The following is a 21,036-nucleotide window of genomic DNA, read 5'->3' as shown; positions in this document are numbered from 1 at the left end:
TGTTCCCAAAACACACTTGGAGCTCTTTGCACAGAGGTAATTTCAACATTTGGAGCCATGCTCTGGATATCCTGGGGGCAAAGGTTATACTTTCCAAACGTAGGAACTGCAGGCAGTGTTAAAACTCATTTTCCTGACAACTGCCCTTTGGCCCAGGCGTTAGGGCAGCCAAGGCTAGTGTACCTTGGATTCCACCTGCTATTCTTTACGAGAAGACAGTAATAATTTATGAATCATAGGGCAAGTCAATAAATAACATCTTTGACTGACTATACCCTTGACACAATCTGTAAGTATAATAACAAGTTTCATAAGGCCAGTCTTTACAACACACTTTAATATTTAACTATGACATAATGCTGTAGTTCATATCCGTAAAACTAATTCTGTAAGCCAAGTTTCTTATGATTTGATTTAATCTGAGGATAAACTTTTAGTGTAGTCCATGCAATAAAGCAGCCCTTCACAAATATTACTTCTGGAATAGCAGTGAATTCTAGGTTATCTACTTGGGTAAGTGGAGATATTTTATGCTGGTCATTGTCTTTAATGCATTACAAGAAGACCTATATCGAACAGAGTCATCCTCATTTGCCAGTTATGTGCTGAGGGAGAATACTGGTCAGCAGAGAAAGTTCTAGACGCTCTTGTGCAACTCGCAGAGGTTGACTGCAGTACAGAAAGAACTGATGACTATAAAACTAAAAGAGCATGTTCCAAATTCATTGATTCAGCCTTGACTAAAATCAGGCTGAAATCAGAAATTGGAAATAGTCAGCAATGGGCAATTTGAAATAGAAAATCGTTGATAAGTGTATTCTGGGAAGAAAAAAAAAACTCTGATCTGGTTTCCTAATATCTATGAAAGCTAAGAAAAGCTAACAAAGCTAAGAAAAAAAGAAAATGTTTGAATATCAGGTACTATAAATTTGGGGCTAATATAATCTATATTCTGTTTCTGTCTATGGCTCTTTGATAAAAAAGAGCCAAGGCTTTCTCTAAACATTAATATTTTAACAGTTTTAATACTTTCAAAGACTGCTAATTTATAATCTCAAGGCTTTGAATGTTTGTCATAAAAACTACACTCAAACTTTTCAGTGTAGAAAGCTGCTAAAAATAGGAAACTATTTTCCATAGGAAGTAGATTTTATCCATCAACTCTGGTGAGATTTCTGTTGTACCAATATTTATTCAATCCTTCCATAGCAACAGAATTTTTAGCTGGGTGCAGAACTGGCGGAATGCAGGCAGTGAGGAATAACCATGTGACTAATTATGGCCAGTAAGATGTGAGCAGAAGCAATTTATAAACTTGCTTTTTAAAAGACTTATTTATTTATTTGAAAGGCAGAGTTAAAGAGAGAGAGAAATCAAGATCTCCCATTCTCTGGTTTACTCCCCAAATGACTGCAGTAGTTGGTGCCATAAACCCTAGCGTTACTTAGGCTTGCCAGTAGGACAAGGTGGACAATACCCTTGTCTCCCTAGGCAACAAGAACAAGGCCCTGGCTGTCACATTTGCCAGGCTGACTGACACTGAACTCTCTGTAGACCAAAGATACACACCCAAGGAAACCCTTATTCATCTCAAAGCCATACTTCCATACCTATGAACTGCAGCAGACTAGGCCACTGCGCCACTGACAGTCGACACAGCTGACATTGGTTAAGACAAAAGAAATCACTCAGAGACTACTCTTCTGGGCTCACCAAGAACCAAAGCAACAAGCCAAGTGACACCTTGCATTCCCGCTAAACCAACAACTCTTTTACACTAAAACCTACTCGATAAAGAAGGGGCAAATACACCAGAAGGGCAGACACCAATGTAGGGACCCATGAAGAAGCAAGGTAGCATGACGCCTCCAAAAGAACACAATACTCCTCCAAAACTAGATCCTGACTGAAGGAAATCTGTGAAATGGCAGATACAAAATTCAAAAATAATGATTGTAAGGAAACTCAATGAAATGCAGGAGAACTATGAAAATACTACTAAGGAGAGAGAATTCATTAAGAAGAACCAAATAGGAATTTTGGAGATGAAATCTTCAATCAATGAAATAAAAAATACAGTTGAGAGCATTGACAGCAGATTAGACCAAGTGGAACAAAGAATTTCTTACTGTGAGGACAAGATTATTGATATAACCCAATTAGACAAAAATAAAGAGAAAAGAATGAAAAAGAATGAAGAAAATTTACACAAAATATGGAAAACTATTAAATGACCAAATATTCACATTATAGGTATTCCTGAGGGAAAAGAAAAGGAAAAAGGGCATTGAGAAGTTGCTAAACGAAATAATAGCTGAAAATTTCCCAGGTCAGGCCCAGCACTGTGGCAAAGCAGGTAAAGCTGCTACTGCCTGCAGCACCAGCATCCCACATGGGTGTTGGTTTGAGTTCCAACAACTCCACTTTCGGTCCAGATCCCTGCTAATGCACCTGGGAAAGCAGCAGAAGTTGGCCCAATTATTTGGGCCCCTGAATCCATGTGGGAGACAGGGAAGAAGCTCCTGGCTTCAGCCTGGCCCATATACAGCCATTGCAGCCATTTGCAGAGTGAACCAGTGGATGGAAGTTACACCCCCCACCTCTAACTCTTTCAAATAAATAATGTTTAAAAATAAGAGAAAATTTCCTAGGTCTTGAAATAGACATGGATATCCAGATACAAGAAGCACAAATAACCCAATAATCTCTTCAACAAAAGGTGCTGACAAAACAGGATATATATATATATATGAATGAAATTAGAATCTTATCACTCAATATATAAAAAATTAACCCAATATGGATAAAAGCTGTAAAGTTAAGACCTAAGACTATGAACTTATTAGAAGAAAATGTAGAGGAAACACTCTAAGACATTGTTACAAAGAATGATTTCTTGAACAAGACTCCCAAAGCACAGGCAACAAAAACAAAACTAAACAAATTGGACTATATCAAACTCAGAAGCTTTTGCACAGCAAAGGAAATGATCAGTAGAGTGAAGAGAACATCTAATAGTATGGGAAAATTTATTTGCAAACCATCTATCTGACAAAGGATTGATATCCCGAACATATCAGCAACTCAAAAAATTTAACAACAAGAAAACAACCAATACAGTTAAGAAATGGACAAAGGACTTCAATAGACACTTCTGAAAAGATTACAAGTGGCCAGCAAATATATGAAAAAATACTCAACATCACTAGTCATCAGGGACATGCAAATCGAATCTACAATGAGATATCACCTCACCCCTTTTCAGAATGGCTAAAATCCAAAACACAGAGAGTAACAAATGCTTTCTGGATCATCATGTGATTCTTTCTGTGCACGCACTCCACTATTGCTGTCTACCCTCTCATAAGAGACCTGATTTTGGAGCTGAATCTCCAAGACACTGAACTAAATCATCCTTTGCTTTCTATAAAATTACTTGCATCAGATATTCCATTATCATAATCAAAAACGAATACTCTAACTAGCTTGACTTGCTTTGTAAGGTTGTTAGTCAATCTGTTGAATACTGGGGAAAGAGCAGTCATCTACCAGCTAATGATGATTTTTTGATTTGGTATAAACTTAGTCTTACTTTGGAACAGCAATTGAAAAATATTTCCAATGATTGATTGAGGCCTTTCCTAGATTATCACAATGAAGCCAAGTAATTAAATAAATGAGGATGCTCACTTTTTGTCCTTTCTGCTGGGAATGTTAAGTCTCCAGCTCAGGCAAAAGTGTTAACATGCACAGTGATTAAAAGCCCAGATGCAGTTATGCCAAGATTCTAGTCCCAGTTCAAGTAACTTACTATGTGACCTTGGGCAATTGCTTAATTATCAGTTTCAGACCATTGCCTACAAAATTAAAAACTGGGGTCAACGCTGTGGCATAGTAGGCTAAGCCTCTGCCTGCATCCTATGTGGGTGCTGGTTTGTGTCCTGGCTGTTCCTCTTCAGATCCAGCTCTCTGCTGATGGCCTGGGAAAGCAGTGCAAGGTGGCTCCAGTCCTTGGGCCCCCACACCCATGTTGGAGACCCAGGAAGAAGCTCCTGGCTTCAAATTGGCCCAGATGTGACCACTGTGACCATTTGGGGAGTGAACCAGCAGATCAAAGGCTTCTCTCTCTGTCTCTCCCTCTGTCTGTCTAACTCTCTCAAATAAATAAGTCAAATCTTTTTTTAAAAGGAAATAACATTCTAAAAAAAATTAAAACCCAACAATAGTTACCTAATAGATTTGTGAGGCTCACATGATAAAATTTGCATCAAGTACTTTGTACAGCATCAGGATCAGAGTTAACACCTGATTCTTACACAAAGACAAGTTATGATCTGGTTCTACAACCCAAGGATGAAAATGAAAAAGATAAAGGAGGAGAAATATTCTGCAAGAGGCAGGTGTGGCCACCAATGGGAATGCACCCATCCTGAAAATGCTTTGGGAGACTTCTTGTAGAGGCAGAGGTAGAATAGAGAAAAGTTAAAAGATTGTCAAATAATTATCATGTATTCAGAAATATAGACTATGATTTAACAGAGGTGATATAACTGTTAAGAAAAATACTAGCTACTTTTCCAGGAAGCCAAAATAGAACAAGAGCTTTCTATCATTTTAGCCAGAAAACTTAAAGGCAGTCCCATGAGGTTGACAAAGATAAAGTTTGGTCAAATTTACCCTGATTGTTGATTTATCTGTCACCCTGAAAGCCATAACAGATTGAAGGTCAACAACCAGCACAGATGGAAAACTGGATATTCTATAATCCATGTATTTTATAGGTATATAATTAGAAAACAGAATATACTTCATATGCCCTAATCAAGTTAAACATCTTTAGGGAAGCTAATTCTTTTGGTTTATGTTGTTGTGATGTAGGATGAGAAACCTAACATACAAAATTAACAAATTCACTAACTCTCACTTTCTAACACTTTTGGGGCTGAGATATTTTTGCTTGATATCTGCTATTTTCTTAGCATAGGTTTATATGGGGAGAAAACACAACTCTGTTGGGAGTGAATGAATTATGGTCTTAATAGCAGGAGACAAGTCCCCCCCCCCCCCAAATTTTGTGGACCAAATGAAATTTTTTCTTACTAATACAGTGACTTCTAACAACATCTATCAGATTGCTTTATCCAGTTTCAACCTGAATTTTTATTATCTTAATATGGTGTTTATCCCAAATGGTGTCCTCACAAAACCATATGATCCTCATCTTAAAATAGAAATATGGGCAAAATTGGGGTTGGTTTTTGGTGTAGCAGTTATGAAACTGCTTGCGAGGCCCACAAGCCATATTGAAATGTCAGCTTGGGTCTTGGCTCTGTTTCCTACTTAGCTCCCTGCTAATATGCACTCTAGGAGGCAGCAGGGGATAGCTTTAGCGCTTGAGTCCCCGCCACTCACATGCGAAACCCAGATTAAGTTCCTGGCTCCTGGTTTTAGCCTGGCCCAGCCCTGGCTATTGCGGGCACTTGGGGAGTGAACCAGTGCACGGAAGATTTCTTTATAAATGTGTCCATCTCTGACTTTCAAATAAATATCAATAAGTAAATTTTTAAAAAAATTGACTCCAGTTAATTGAAAGAAAAAGAAACTGCCAGCCAACCTTACAGAATGGGTGATCTGAGGCCGGCGCTGTGGAGCAGTGGGTTAATCCTCCGCCTGCAGTACTGGCATCCTATATGGGCACTGGTTTGAGTCCTGGCTGCTCCACTTCCAATCCAGCTCTCTGCTATGGCTGGGAAAGCAGTGGAAGATGGCCCAAGTGCTTGGGCCTCTGCGCCCACCTGGGAGACCTGGAAGAAGCTCCTGGCTCCTGGCTTTAGATCGGCCCAGCTCTGGTCATGGATGAAAAACCTCTCTCTCTCTCTTTCTGTAACTCTACCTCTCAAATAAATCAAATCTTTTTAAAAAATTTAAAAAACAAAAAATTAATGGGTGATTGGAAGAATTAGGCTTGGAAAATAGACAGGAATCAAGGATGCTTCGGCTACAGCAAACACGGCCAGGATTTCACCACCTCTCACATCATTTTCACTAGACTCACGAGCTGGTGCAGTCACAAGTACAATTTCTTAGTCATCCCTAGATCTTTTTGTTACTACCAGAAGAGTCAAAGTCCCCGATTAAAGTGTCAGAGTGGCCAAACCTGTATCCTTTACGTTTTAGGGTGGTGGCAAATCATTGGGTCCTTTTGGCTTCTACTTCAAAATCCAGACAGTGGAGAGTTATATGTGAGAGAAAATAGGTTCAAACTAAAAAAGTCCAGGAGGCTTTTTGGACCAGGTCTGCTGAAGTTAGGTTTACTGGTGCATCAACCAAGAAGGATGCTTTTCAATGAGGTGGAGCTGGATAATGCAAAAGGCACATATCCTATTGGTGAATGACAACTTTAAATCTTTGTAATGCATAATCAAAGTGTGTATTAAATGTGGAATGAGACATGATGGGAAGATGATGGGTCACAAAGTCATACCTTCTTTTCTCTTTTTTTATTTTTTTAATTTTTATTTGACAGGTAGAGTTATAGACAGTGAGAGAGACAGAGAGAAAGGTCTTCCTTCCATTGGTTGACCCCTCAAATGGCCGCTATGGCCGGCGCTGTGCCGATCCGAGGCCAGGAGCCAGGTGCTTCTTCCTGGTCTCCCATGTGGGTGCAGGGGCTCAAGCACTTGGGCCATCCTCCACTGCGCTCCCGGGCCACAGCAGAGAGCTGGACTGGAAGAGGAGCAACTGGGACTAAAGCTCAGCACCCATATGGGATGCTGGTGCCTCACGCGGAGGATTAACCAAGTGAGCCATGGCGCCGGCCCCCTTTCTTTTCTCTTTAATCACTGGTAACTCCATTCCCAAACCTCACAGGGGTAAGCAGGTGCCGGGAATGGGAAGTGGGTAGGCCAGAGACCTGCTGGTTCCTTCCCCTTCCTATGCTAAGGCAGATAAAATCCAGATAAAGCTTGGGGAAAATTTTGAATGCAGTTTCTGAGGGCTTTGCCCATGAACATCCCAGAGTACTCACAGAGGCTGACATTGGACAGCATGAATGTACTTGCTTTTTGGCCTCTACGAAGCTGAAAGGGAAGGCTGGGTCCTCTTCGCCTTTTTTTTTTAAATATTAATTTGTTTATTTGAAAGGCGGAGTTATAGAGAGGCAGAGGCAGAGAGAGAGAGAGAGGTCTTTCCTCCACTGATTCACTCCCCAGATGGCTGCAATGGCAAGAGCTGGGCCGATCTAAGGCCAGGAGCTTCTTCCAGGACTTGGGCCACCTTCCACTTCTTTCCCAGGTCACAGCAGAGAGCCGAATCAGAAGTGGAGCAGCCGACACTTGAACTGGTGCCCATACGGGATGCCAGCACTGCAGGTAGTGGTTTTACCCGCTACGCCACAGTGCTGGCCCCTCCTCTTCACTTTTGAGATTAAGAGAGCATCAGACACCCATGGAGAACAGAGACATCCTCCCAATTTCTCTGGAAGACATTGGAAGTCTGTTTACCAGAGTAATGTGCTGCCACCACTATCAACACTGCTACTGTCAACCTCATCTTCAGGAGCAGACAAAGAAAAACACCACCACTCTTCAGAGGCCAGAGCCCATGGAGAAGAGTAGAACAATGAGAGCAGACCTTAACAAAACCTGAGGAATTCTCCTGAGGAAAGATTTTAAGCAAACAATAAAGACCTCCAGATAGGGGAAGATATTCAAGGGGGAAAGCAGTGGTACAAAAGGAACCTTGCAATATGTATGAGGAGTCTTCAGAAAGTTTGTGGGAAATGCACAACATACCAAAACTTATGGGACGCAGCAAAAAGCAGTGTTAAGAGGAAAGTTTATATCAATAGGTGCCTACATCAAGAAATTGGAAAGGCACCAAATAGATGAGCTTTCACTGCATCTCAAGGATCTAGAAAATCTGCAGCAAACCAGACCCAAATCTAGTAGGAGAAGAGAAATAATTAAAATCAGAGAAGAAATCAACAGGATTGAATCCAAAAAAACATTACAAAAAATCAGCCAAACGAGGAGCTGGTTTTTTGAAAAAATAAACAAAATTGACACCCCATTGGCCCAACTAACTAAAAAAAGAAGAGAAAAGACCCAAATCAATAAAATCAAAGATGAAAAAGGAAATGTAACAACAGACACCACAGAAATAAAAAGAATCATCAGAAATTACTACAAGGACTTGTATGCCAGCAAACAGGGAAACCTATCAGAAATGGATAGATTCCTGGACACATGCAACCTACCTAAATTGAACCAGAAAGACATAGAAAACCTAAACAGACCCATAACTGAGACAGAAATTGAAACAGTAATAAAGGCCCTCCCAACAAAGAAAAGCCCAGGACCAGACAGATTCACTGCTGAATTCTATCAGACATTTAAAGAAGAACTAACTGCAATTCTTCTCAAACTATTCAGAACAATCAAAAAAGAGGGAATCCTCCTAAATTCTTTCTATGAAGCCACCATCACCTTAATTCCTAAGCCGGAAAAAGATGCAGCATTGAAAGAGAATTACAGACCAATATCCCTGATGAACATAGATGCAAAAATCCTCAATAAAATTCTGGCCAATAGAATGCAACAACACATCAGAAAGATCATCCATCCAGACCACGTGGGATTTATCCCTGGTATGCAGGGATGGCTCAACATTCGCAAATCAATCAATGTGATATACCACATTAACAGACTGCACAAGAAAAACCATATGATTATCTCAATAGATGCAGAGAAAGCACTTGATAAAATACAACACCCTTTCATGATGAAAACTCTAAGCAAACTGGGTTTGGAAGGAACATTCCTCAATACAATCAAAGCAATTTATGAAAAACCCACGGCCAACATTCTATTGAATGGGGAAACGTTGGAAGCATTTCCACTGAGATCTGGTACCAGACAGGGATGCCCACTCTCACCACTGCTATTCAATATAGTTCTGGAAGTTTTAGCCAGAGCTATTAGGCAAGAAAAAGAAATTAAAGGGATACAAATTGGGAAGGAAGAACTCAAACTATCCCTCTTTGCAGATGATATAATTCTTTACTTAGGGGACCCAAAGAACTCTACTAAGAGACTATTGGAACTCATAGAAGAGTTTGGCAAAGTAGCAGGATATAAAATCAATGCACAAAAATCAACAGCCTTTGTATACACAGGCAATACCATAGCTGAGAAAGAACTTCTAAGATCAATCCCATTCACAATAGCTACAAAAACAATCAAATACCTTGGAATAAACTTAACCAAGGACGTCAAGGAACTCTACGATGAAAATTACAAAACCTTAAAGAAAGAAATAGAAGAGGATACCAAGAAATGGAAAAATCTTCCATGCTCATGGATTGGAAGAATCAATATCATCAAAATGTCCATTCTCCCAAAAGCAATTTACAGATTCAATGTGATACCAATCAAGATACCGAAAACCTTCTTCTCAGATCTGGAAAAAATGATGCTGAAATTCATATGGAGACACAGGAGACCTCGAATAGCTAAAGCAATCTTGTACAACAAAAACAAAGCCGGAGGCATCACAATACCAGATTTCAGGACATACTACAGGGCAGTTGTAATCAAAACAGCATGGTACTGGTACAGAAACAGATGGATAGACCAATGGAACAGAATTGAAACACCAGAAATCAATCCAAACATCTACAGCCAACTCATATTTGATCAAGGATACAAAACCAATCCCTGGAGTAAGGACAGTCTATTCAATAAATGGTGCTGGGAAAATTGGATTTCCACGTGCAGAATCATGAAGCAAGACCCCTACCTTTCACCTTACACAAAAATTCACTCAACATGGATTAAAGACTTAAATCTACGACCCGACACCATCAAATTACTAGAGAGCATTGGAAAAACCCTGAAAGATATAGGTACCGGCAAAGACTTCTTGGAAAATACCCCAGAAGCACAGGTAGTCAAAGCCAAAATTAACATTTGGGATTGCATCAAATTGAGAAGTTTCTGTACTTCAAAAGAAACAGTCAGGAAAGTGAAGAGGCAACCGACAGAATGGGAAAAAATATTTGCAAACTATGCAACAGATAAAGGGTTCATAATCAGAATCTACAAAGAAAGCAAGAAACTCCACAACATCAAAACAAACAACCCACTTAAGAGATGGGCCAAGGACCTCAATAGACATTTTTCAAAAGAGGAAATCCAAAGGGCCAACAGACACATGAAAAAATGTTCAAGATCACTAGCAATCAGGGAAATGCAAATCAAAACCACAATGAGGTTTCACCTCCCCCGGTTAGAATGGCTCACATTCAGAAATCTACCAACAACAGATGCTGGAGAGGATGTGGGGAAAAAGGGACACTAACCCACTGTTGGTGGGAATGCAAACTGGTTAAGCCACTATGGAAGTCAGTCTGAAGATTCCTCAGAAACCTGAATATAACCCCACCATTCAACCCAGCCATCCCACTCCTTGGAATTTACCCAAAGGAAATTAAATTGGCAAACAAAAAAGCTGTCTGCACCTTAATGTTTATTGCAGCTCAATTCACAATAGCTAAGACCTGGAACTAACCCAAATGCCCACCAACAGTAGACTGGATAAAGAAATTATGGGACATGTACTCTATAGAATACTATACAGCATTCAAAAACAATGAAACCCGGTCATTTGCAACAAGATGGAGGAATTTGGAAAACATCATGCTGAGTGAATTAAGCCAGTCCCAAAGGGACAAATATCACATGTTCTCCCTGATCAGCGACAACTAACTGAGCACCAAAGGGGAAACTTGTTGAAGTGAAATTGACACTATGAGAAACAGTGACTTGATCAGCTCTTGTCCTGACTGTTGATGTACAATGTAATACTTTATCCATTTTAGTATTTTTTTTTGTTCTAGTACTATTGGTTGAACTCTAATTAACACACAATTATTCTTAGGTGTTTAAATTTTAACTGAAAAGTGATCCCTGTTAGGAATTTGGAAAGCATTATGCTGACTGAAATAAGCCAGTCCCAAAGGGACAAATACCACTTGTTCTCCCTGATCGGTGACAACTAACTGAGCACCAAAAAGGAAACCTGTTAAAGTGAAATGAACACTATGAGAAACGGTGACTTGATCAGCCCTTGCCCTGACTGTTGATGAACAACTTAATACGTTATCCCTCTTAGTATTTTTTTGTTTGTTTGTTCTACTTAATACTTTTGGTTGAATACTGTAATCAATACACAGTTAGTCTCAAGTGTTGAAACAACTGAAAAGTGATCACTGTTAAATATAAGAGTGGGAATAAGAGAGGGAAGAGATGTGCAATTCGGGACATGCTCAAGCTGACTTACCTCAAACGGTAGAGTTAGAAACATACCAGGGGATTCCATTTCAATCCCATCAAGGTGGCATGTACCAATGCCATCTCACTAGTCCAAGTGATCAATTTCTGTTCACAATTGATCATAATGATAGGACTAAGAGCCAAAGGGATCACATAAACAAGACTAGTGTCTGCAAATACTAACTGATAGAATAAAAAAGGGAGAGAACAATCCAACATGGGAAGCGAGATACACAGCAGACTCATAGAATGGCAGATGTCCTAAAGAGCACTCTGGCCTCAGAATCAGCCCTTAAGACATGCAGATCTGGCTGAAAAAGCCCATGAGAGTATTACAGGCATGGAAAGCCAAAACACTCTGGCAAAAAAAAAAAAAAAAAAAAAAAAAAAAAAAAAAAACCAAAAAACCTAAATGAAAGATCTCCGCGAGTGAGATCCCAGTGAAAAGAATGGGCCATCAAAGAAGGAGGTACCTTTCTCTGAAGGGAGGAGAGAACTTCCACTCTGACTACGACCTTGTCTAAATATGATCAGAGTTGGTGAACTCAAAAGGCTTCCATAGCCTCGGCAACTCACGACAAGAGCCTAGGGTGATTACTGATGCCATAAACAAGAGTGTCAATTTGTTACATCAACAACAGGAGTCACTGTGCACTTACTCCTCATGTAGGATCTCTGTCCTTAATGTGCCGTACATTGTGATTTAATGCTATAACTAGTACTCAAACAGTATTTTTCACTTTGTGTTTCTATGTGGGTGCAAACTGTTGAAATCTTTACTTAATATATGCTAAACTGATCTTCTGTATATAAAGAGAAACGAAAATGAATCTTGATGTGAATGGAAGGGCGGAGGGAGAGGGAAAGGGGAGGGTTGTGGGTGGGAGGGAAGTTATGGGGGGGGCAAACCATTGTAATCCATATTCTGTACTTTGGAAATTTATATTCATTAAATAAAAGTTTAAAAAATGTAATAATATACTATCTCCATATAGAAGTTACTCCATGTTTTAAAAATTATTTAAAAACAAGTCTGTATCAGCACTATTTGTTTCATCAATACATTGAAAATTAAAACTCATGATCAATAGATGCCAAAGAGATTTGATAACACTGAATAGTCATTCCTAATTAAAAACTATAATATGAAAAATGAAATTTAGACAAAATCTGCTTTTAAAAGATAATAGCAGATATAAGTAGCAATATGCCTACATTTTCCATCAAAATAAGGAATCATACAGAGATGCCAATTATAATTTTTTTAAAAAAGATTTATTTATTTATTTGAAAGTCACAATTAGAGAGAAAGAGGGAGAAAAAGAGAGAGACAGATTTTCCATCTGCTGTTCACTTCCCAGGTAGTTGCAGTAGCCAGCATTGGGCCAGGCCAAAGCCAGGAGCTAGGAGCTTCTTGCAGGTCTCCCACAAGGGTATCAGGGTCCCAAGCACTTGAGCCATCTTCTGCTGCTTTTCCCAGGCTCTTAGCAGGGAGCTGGATTGGAAGTAGAGCAGCCAGGACAGTGCCCAAATGGGATGCTGGCATTGCAGACAGCAGCTTTACCTGCTACACCAGAATGCTGGCCCCATGATTATTATTATTTTTTAAAACATTTTTATTTGTTTGGAAGAGAGAGAAAGAGACATAGACAAAGAGATCTCTGTCTGCTGGTTCACTCCCTAAATGCCCTGAACTCCATCCACATAAAGGCCCCAACTCCATCCACACTGGAGGCAGGGATCCAATTGCTTGAGCCATCACTTGTTGCCTCCCAGGATGTGCATTTAGCGGGGGTTGGATTGGAAGTGGAGCAGGGAGTCAAACCTAGGCACTCCCATATGGATTGCTGGCACATCAAGAGGCTTCTTAACCACTGAGCCAAATGGCATTATTCTTACTTAACATTATCTTAGACTTCTAGCAAATGTAATAAGATTTGAAAAACTAAAACCAAACATTATTAGAAAAGCAGATAAAGCATATCAAATTTTGCTGATGAGATAATCATATACTTAGAAAACCCAAAAGCTTTTATAAAAATAAGCAACCAGTAGAATTATGGAGATAATTTAGTAAACTAATGGCAAAGGATAAATATAAAAAGCATAATTTCCCTATATATTTCTTTTTCAATTTTTTTTTATTTTTTATTTTTGACAGAGTGGACAGTGAGAGAGAGAGAGAGAGAGAGACAGAGAGAAAGGTTTTCCTTTGCCATTGGTTCACCTTCCAATGGCTGCTGCGGCCAGCGCGCTGCAGCCGGCGCACCGTGCTGATCCAAAGCCGGGAGCCAGGTGCTTCTCCTGGTCTCCCATACGGGTGCAGGGCCAAAGCACTTGCACCATCCTCCACTGCCTTCCCTGGCCACAGCAGAGGGCTGGCCTGGAAGAGGGGCAACCGGGACAGAATCCGGCGCCCCGACCGGGACTAGAACCCGGTGTGCCAGCGCTGCAAGGTGGAGGATTAGCCTATTGAGCCGCGGTGCCGGCCTATATATTTCAATACATATTTAAAAATGGAATTGAGAAGAAAGGCTCCACTTACTACAGAAAAAAATCTATAAGACTCCTAGGAATAAATAACAACAGAAGCACAGGATCTCCACAAATGACTAAAATCTTACTGGCTTGTGTAAAACAAGATCTGAATAAATGGAAAGACATCATAATTCTGAGTGTAAAATCAAGTAGCCCAAAACTACACATATAAATTTGTGGATATAATGCAATTCCAACTATAACACCTATAAGTTTTTATAAAATTGTGTGAAATACTTAAGAAAATCTATGGAAGAGTGAAATTTTAAGTGTAGTTCAGCATACTGTTGAAATCCTTCTTAGTATATACTAAATTGATCTTCTATTTATGAAAATAATTGAAAATGAATCTTGATGAAGAATGGGATGGAAGAGGGAGTGGGAGGTAGGATGGCTGTGGGTGGGAAGGAAGTTATGGGGGGAAAAAGCTGTACTTTTAAAATTTATATTTATTAAATATAAGTTTAAAAAATAAAACAGTAACTCCTATTAATTGAGCACTATGTAAGCACTTTACATGCATTAACTTGGCTAATTTTCATACAATTCTATGAAGTTGGTTTTAGTTTTCTATTTCACAGATGGGGAAACTGAAGCTAAGAGATATCACTGTTCTTGCAATATTGGGCAGCTGCTAAATGGTAGAGCTGTGATTTGAACCCAAGTAGTCTGACTCCAAAGCCACCATTCTTAATCACTATGCACTGGTCTTATTTCCAGATAGTAGAATTTGCTACACAAGAGAAATTGTCAGCGTGATTTTGATGTTTGAATGACAAATCGATCAATGAAATAGAATAGATCATATATGACAGAAATGATATTTCAGTTCAGTAAAACAGAAAAAGTTATTTAACAAAAGTATCTGGGAGAAAATAAGGTTAAGTATCTATCTCGCAATGCGAACAAAAATAAACTGCAGTTGAATTGAAGATGTAAAAGTAAAAAAATTAAAAAGCAATAAATGTTAGAAAAATCTAGGAGCCTTAGCTTTGAAACTTAGAAGATGGGGGAGACTTAACAAGACAGCACAGAAGCTACAAAAAAAAAAAAAAAAAAAAAAAAAAAAAACAGAAATAATTGACAGTATAAAAATTAGAAAATCTCTATGCAAGGCAAAGGATACAATATACAAACTCAAAAGGCAAATGACAAAGTTGGAAAAATATTTGCAATTCAGATGGCTAATATCTACAACTCACCGAAAAAAAATGAGCACATGATATGAATAAAGATTTCTTAAAAGAGTAAATCTAAATAGACATAGAATGTGAAAAAATGTTCACACCAGCTAGCAGGAAATGCAAATTAAAGTGAAAATAAGAGATCTTTCTCTTGAACTAACATCAGTTAGTATAAAGGGTGTGAAAACACCCACCATTGATGGAGACACAGGATAAACAAATGTTCATCCACTGTGGTGAGTTCTTACAGCCTTTGAAGAGAGCAATTTGGATACATATTTTAAAACCAAAAATTCATATGCCCTTCAACTCAGCAATCCCCTTATAGAGAACTTACATTATAGATTTAAAAGTGGCAATAGGTAAGAATATGAGCACAAGATATTTAGTGCTCTATTGCTGTAGTGACAAAAAACTGGAAATAAAGTAAATGCCTAAAGGTAAGGAAATAGAGTATAGTCACACCATGGAATATCAGTTTCTAAAATAAATGAAAACAATCCATTTGCAGGGACTGCCATGAAGTGCTGTCAAAGATGAAAAGTAAGATATGCACACTGTGGCCCTATTTTATAAAGCAAACAATGCCAAAGAAACCACTACACCTGAATATATGTACTTATGTATATAAACATATATAGTGGGGCCGGCACTGGATAAAGTGGATAAAGATGCCATCTGCAGTGCCCATATCCCAAATGGGCGCTGGTTCGAGACCTGGCTGCTCCACTTTCAATCCAGCTCTCTGCTATGGCCTGGGAAAGCAGTAGAAGATGGCCTAAGTCTTTGGGCCCCTGCACCCACGTGGGAGACCCAGAAGAAGCTCCTGGCTCCTGGTTTTGGATTGGCCCAGCTCTGGCTGTTGCGGCTATTTGGGGAGTTAACCAGCAGATGGAAGACCTCTGTCTTTCTCTCTCTCTGCTTCTGCCTCTCTGTAACTCTGCCTTTCAAATAAATAATCTTTAAAAAAAATATATATACAAAATGTACACACATGTGAAAGTTTATAAATACATACTTACATATATGCAAAAATATGTTTTTATGTGCATGCTAGAAGTAGAAAAAGGCACATATTGGTTGTTGGCAGAGGATACAGGGTAGAGAGGTCAGGGTGACTAAAGTGGGCATGGAGGTGAGAGAGAAGTACATAAAAATTAGACTGGCTTTTTTTTACAAGAATCCAGCATATACATTATAATCTTATTTACGTCAAAGTGTCTACTTTTGCAAATTTTAAGCCAACAATATTAAACAAATAAAAATTTCAGTGAATCCCAAATACTATACAATTTATCTGGAAGCATCTCCATAAGAATTTCCAGCATCTATCTTTGTGGATGGGGACCAGTACTATGAACCAATAAAAATAGAAAAGGTTGCACACACATGTTAGATTGTTAGTACTGGCCACCTCAGCAGGTGGAAGTGGAAGGAGAGATATAATTAGCTTTGCCTTTATATATTTTTAAACTGTATTGTTTCACTCATTGCAACAGAATTGGAAAATGGCAATTTGATTATTTAGTGGACCTTGGAATTGGATGAGCGTTCAGTAATATTTGTGATCTTTTCTCTTGTACTCAAGCCTTCATGCTTAAGCAGTTATAAAGATGAAAGTTAAATAGCAAACAACTAGTGAGGAAATAAATGGACAGCTCTTTAGAAAACCTGTTAAAGATAATATTTAACAGTCCAAAGCACCACAAAGCAACAGTGGAAAGAGCTTATGAATTTCGGTGTGAAGAATTTTATGTACCTATCTCCATATCCTAAGGAATGGAATCTAAATTTTAAAAATACTTTGCACTAAATGCTTTCAAGTAGATAAATTCTAACTGTTCCACAATTTTTGGATGTACAGATTATTTCCTAATCATGCAATAAACCATGGTATCATTAAAAATATTTCAAAGGACCATAGCATAGCTGATGGAGCAAGGACATAAGCCTCAACCATTTTAGGTTCTCGTTAGCTCCGCCTTCTTTGGAGAGACCAGTTCAGTCTCACATCCTGCCTTCTTCCCCAGGTTTGGGAGCCAGGGGGCCAAACTTAAAAAACCAGTATGGAGAAGCCCATCTCTGCCTACTGCCCGACCCCCACCCCTAGCCCACCTAAGATATAAAAGGGCCCAGCCTGCTGGGGTCTGGGCCTCTGCCACTGTTCTTTTGGTCTGTGTACATGCTGGCAGTTGGTCGACCTCTCCAAGTTTCTTTTCTCTGAATAACTTTGGTCTGGCTGTAAATTTGCACCTGCCTCCTCTCTGTTCTGTGCCTCATTTCCTTATATTTTGGTGCCTGATGTGAGGCGGCACCAATTTGCACTCTTTTCCTTACATTTTGGCCTCCTGTGTGTGAGGAGGGGAGTGGAGGACCCGTTTCTGGGTAAGAGCTGTGCCACCCCACCCCTCCTCCCAACTCTCTTTTCCTCTCTGAACTCCTTCCAGTTTTTACTGTCTCTGTCCATCCTTCTCTTTCCTACAGTCTTTCTCTTCTGACCTGGATAGCCATCTCTCCAGAAAACTTTCTCACTCCCACTCGCACTTCTCATTACCCAACGAATTCACAGCCAGATTCTTTGCCAGATTGGTAAGAGAGGTCTCTGTCACCTCCAGCGCACTGGGGCAATGCTCAGGACTGGTTTGTCCCCTCTCGGTCAGTTTCCCTCACTGTGGGGCGGTGTGTAGAATCAGAATCAAAATGGAGTTAATGTGGCTAAAAGCTAAGTGCAGATCTCTTGCTTCTGTACATATTAGCTTTGCTTGTTAACGGCTAAGGGTGTATCTTGTAAAACTACGTGGGCCCAAATTCCCAGGAACTAGGTTGACCAAAATGTGTCCTTCAGTGTTATCTTACAACCGTATCTTGGATCTGTTATTGGGTTTGTTATTGTTATCTTACAACCATATCCTGGTTTTCCTCTTTATTGTTCACTGCATACCAGGGGTCTGGTTCGAAATTGTGAGCCCTAGTGGACAGAATACTATAAAAAGCTGTTGTAACCCACCGTTGGGGGCCGCACTCTGGTAAGGAGTGTTGGTCCCGATCGGTTACCTTGCCTCTCATTTGTCTCTCATTTGCTTCTCATTTTCAATAAAATTCATGTGTGGCTGTCACTAGTTCTTGTAACATTTTGTTTTAGCTGATGAGTGGATGCAACAGGTGGAATGCTCATCTGCCACAGATCAGAACCGGGACGCTGGTCCAAGCATGGGGAATCTTGGTCTCTCCTCTTAGAGGACTCAGAACTTAGGTTCTTGGTTGAGATGATTCTTTCCCGGGGGATTCCCTGTGAAAGGACCCTCTTCCCTCACGCTGAATTTTGCTTAATCCATGGATTCCAAATTTCAACACCTCTCTCGCCTGCCTCTTAAAAGACTTGCGCAAGCTGGGCCTAAAGGGGGAAGTAAAGCAGAGGGGATTCATCTATCTCTGCACTAAAACATGGCCTCAATATAAAGTGGACAATGACTCTAATTTGGTATTTTCCTTTCAAAATTCTCTAAGATTTTAATACACAGAGAAATGGCAAGTGGTCAGAGGTCCCCTGTTCCAAGCCCTTTTCTTCCTCCAGGGTCAACTTCCCACACTCCAAGTTCTCACGGAAGAAGAAAGTCTGGCGCGAAGGAAGTCTGGCGCCACCCCTTAGATCTTCTACCTCCCCACCTCTCCCTTCTCCGGCTCCACCCAAGAAGCCAGCATCTAAGGAACTCATAGCCCTCCACTCACTCCACCCCCCCCCCCCAGCACCTGGCCAGCATCAGCAGGGGCAGCTGCCACCCCTCCACACTCTCCTCCCCTGAACCCTCTCTACCCTGTGCCCTCCAAGGAGGAAAAAGCTCTCTGCAGGCCCTCTGCCCCAGCACTCTCCCCTCACCCCACTCCCTCTGTGACACTGACCTTCCTGAGCCTCTATCTGGTGATTCCGCACTGGCAGACCCACCTACTTCCCCTACCTAAGCCTTCATCTTCGGAGGTCAACTTTCTTCATTCCAAGCCCTCGGCCAGGAGAAAGGCTTGGGGCTTCCTCTTGAACCCTCGACTTTCCCTTCTTCCACTCTCCCTCTTTCCTCAGGGGTGCTTGCTGCCTCTGGAACAGGACTGGCCCTGCCCCTCTGTCTGGCTCTTCCCCACTCCCTCTCACTGCCTCTCTCCTCTTGGGGGGGGGGGGTCCCACCTCCCCCCACCACCCTGCCACTCTCTCCTCCTGGGTGCAGAAAGATAGTGTAAAGGCTAGCAGGATGTTTATCGCACCTGGGACATTCCAAACTCCTGAGACAATGCGACTTTACAAAGTTCACCCAGGAGCCTTTCTCACATCTTCCAGCCTGCCCACCTTATCAGGGTCCCTGCGGTGCTCTGCACCTCCCCTAACCAGCAGCTCCAGAAAGGACTCTGCCTGCTGTTCAAACGCAGTGAAGCCTGACTTCAACACCCCCAGCCCCACCCCCACCCACTGTCCGGGTGAGCTCAGCCCCTACTCTCCCTTTACCTTCCCATCCATTCTGCCTTGTCTTCTTTAGCCACCTCCTCTTCTTCTACGAACACTAAAATCCTAAAATTTAACCTAATGGAACCACATCTCACATGAAGATGAAATCGCTGTTCCAGCCATCTCCAGTCATATATTGGGCAGGGCTAGCAAAGAAAAACCAGAACAGTGGTTAAGTCCTGAGCAACTTCACTCCAAAGAATGCTCCATGCCCAGCTGTCTCCTACCTTTCCCCCTGCCTTGTGTAGTGGCAGCCAAAATCTCTTTGCTAATCACTGAAATTGTTTTCTTGTTCTCCTGTAATGTACTATACATGCGTACATACTGTGTGTCTACATGGGAAAATTTATTACAGCTCTGTTTTAACTGGCTTACACTTGGGTTAGATATTCAAGAGACATTTCCACTGACATGCACTCTTAAAACTTACACAAGGCATTGGACCTTTTGGTCAATGTTTTTGTAGGTTATTTCACAGTTAAAATTGTTTACTAAGTTTTCACTTGATATATTTTTTTTATTAGACAGGTAGAGTTATAGACAGTGAGAGAGAGACAGAGAGAAAGGTCTTCCTTCTGTTGGTTCACTCCCCAAATGGCTGCTACAGCTGGTGCTGCGCCGATCCAAAGCCAGGAGCCAGGTGCTTCTCCTAGTCTCCCATGCGGGTACAGGGCCCAAGCACTTGGGCCATCCTCCATTGCCCTCCTGGGCCACAGCAGAGAGCTGGACTGGAAGAGGAGCGACTGGGACTAAAGCTCAGCACCCATATGGGATGCTGGTGCCTCGGGCGGAAGATTAACCAAGTAAGCGACGGCACCAGCCCTTCACTTGATATTAAGCAATCTGCTAAGCCTGACTTATTCCCTTGTTTCTCTATTCTCATCAAGATGGAAAATTCACTCTGTTCTGAAGGACTCTCCATCAGGATGTACATTTTAATCTTTATACCTTACATAAAACAGTTTGGATAAGGTAGTCTTAATGTTTGATCTTACATGAAAGTACACAGCTTTCCTCGTGGGCATTGTCTTACTTCACAGGAAGAATTCTGTCATAACATGCCTGTGACTACAGATTGCTAGCTCAGGCCACCAAGATTAGTGATGAAATGGAGCGCCCCCTTGGCTAACATTTCTAAAGGCTTCCCTCTGTGTTCTACTTTAATAGGGACCAGGAGAAAGAGCAGTGAGGCAGCAGCAGCAATGCAGGGATAGGTGGCAGGCCCAGTGATGGCTGCTTTACATGGTGATCTGCCATCAAGGAGACCCAACAAGGCCAGTCCACCTGCAAATGGCACCTGTTTTCAATATGAGGAGTCTGAGCACTGGGAAAGCAGCTGTCAGCTCTGTCAGCTCTGCCAAGAGCCAGGCCACTGGAAATGGAACTGAAGGACTCCTGGGTTAGAACCGCAGACTCTGTTGGCCCCAAGCTAAAAACACCCTTCCAAAGTAACCAGCGTCATCAGGGGGGGCAGCCCAGGGTCAGTAAC

Source organism: Oryctolagus cuniculus, chromosome 3 (genome assembly GCF_051225735.1).
Source record: "Oryctolagus cuniculus isolate XC-2025 breed Fujian yellow rabbit chromosome 3, ASM5122573v1, whole genome shotgun sequence".
Taxonomy (NCBI): domain Eukaryota; kingdom Metazoa; phylum Chordata; class Mammalia; order Lagomorpha; family Leporidae; genus Oryctolagus; species Oryctolagus cuniculus.
Note: the sequence above shows the minus strand (reverse complement) of the source record.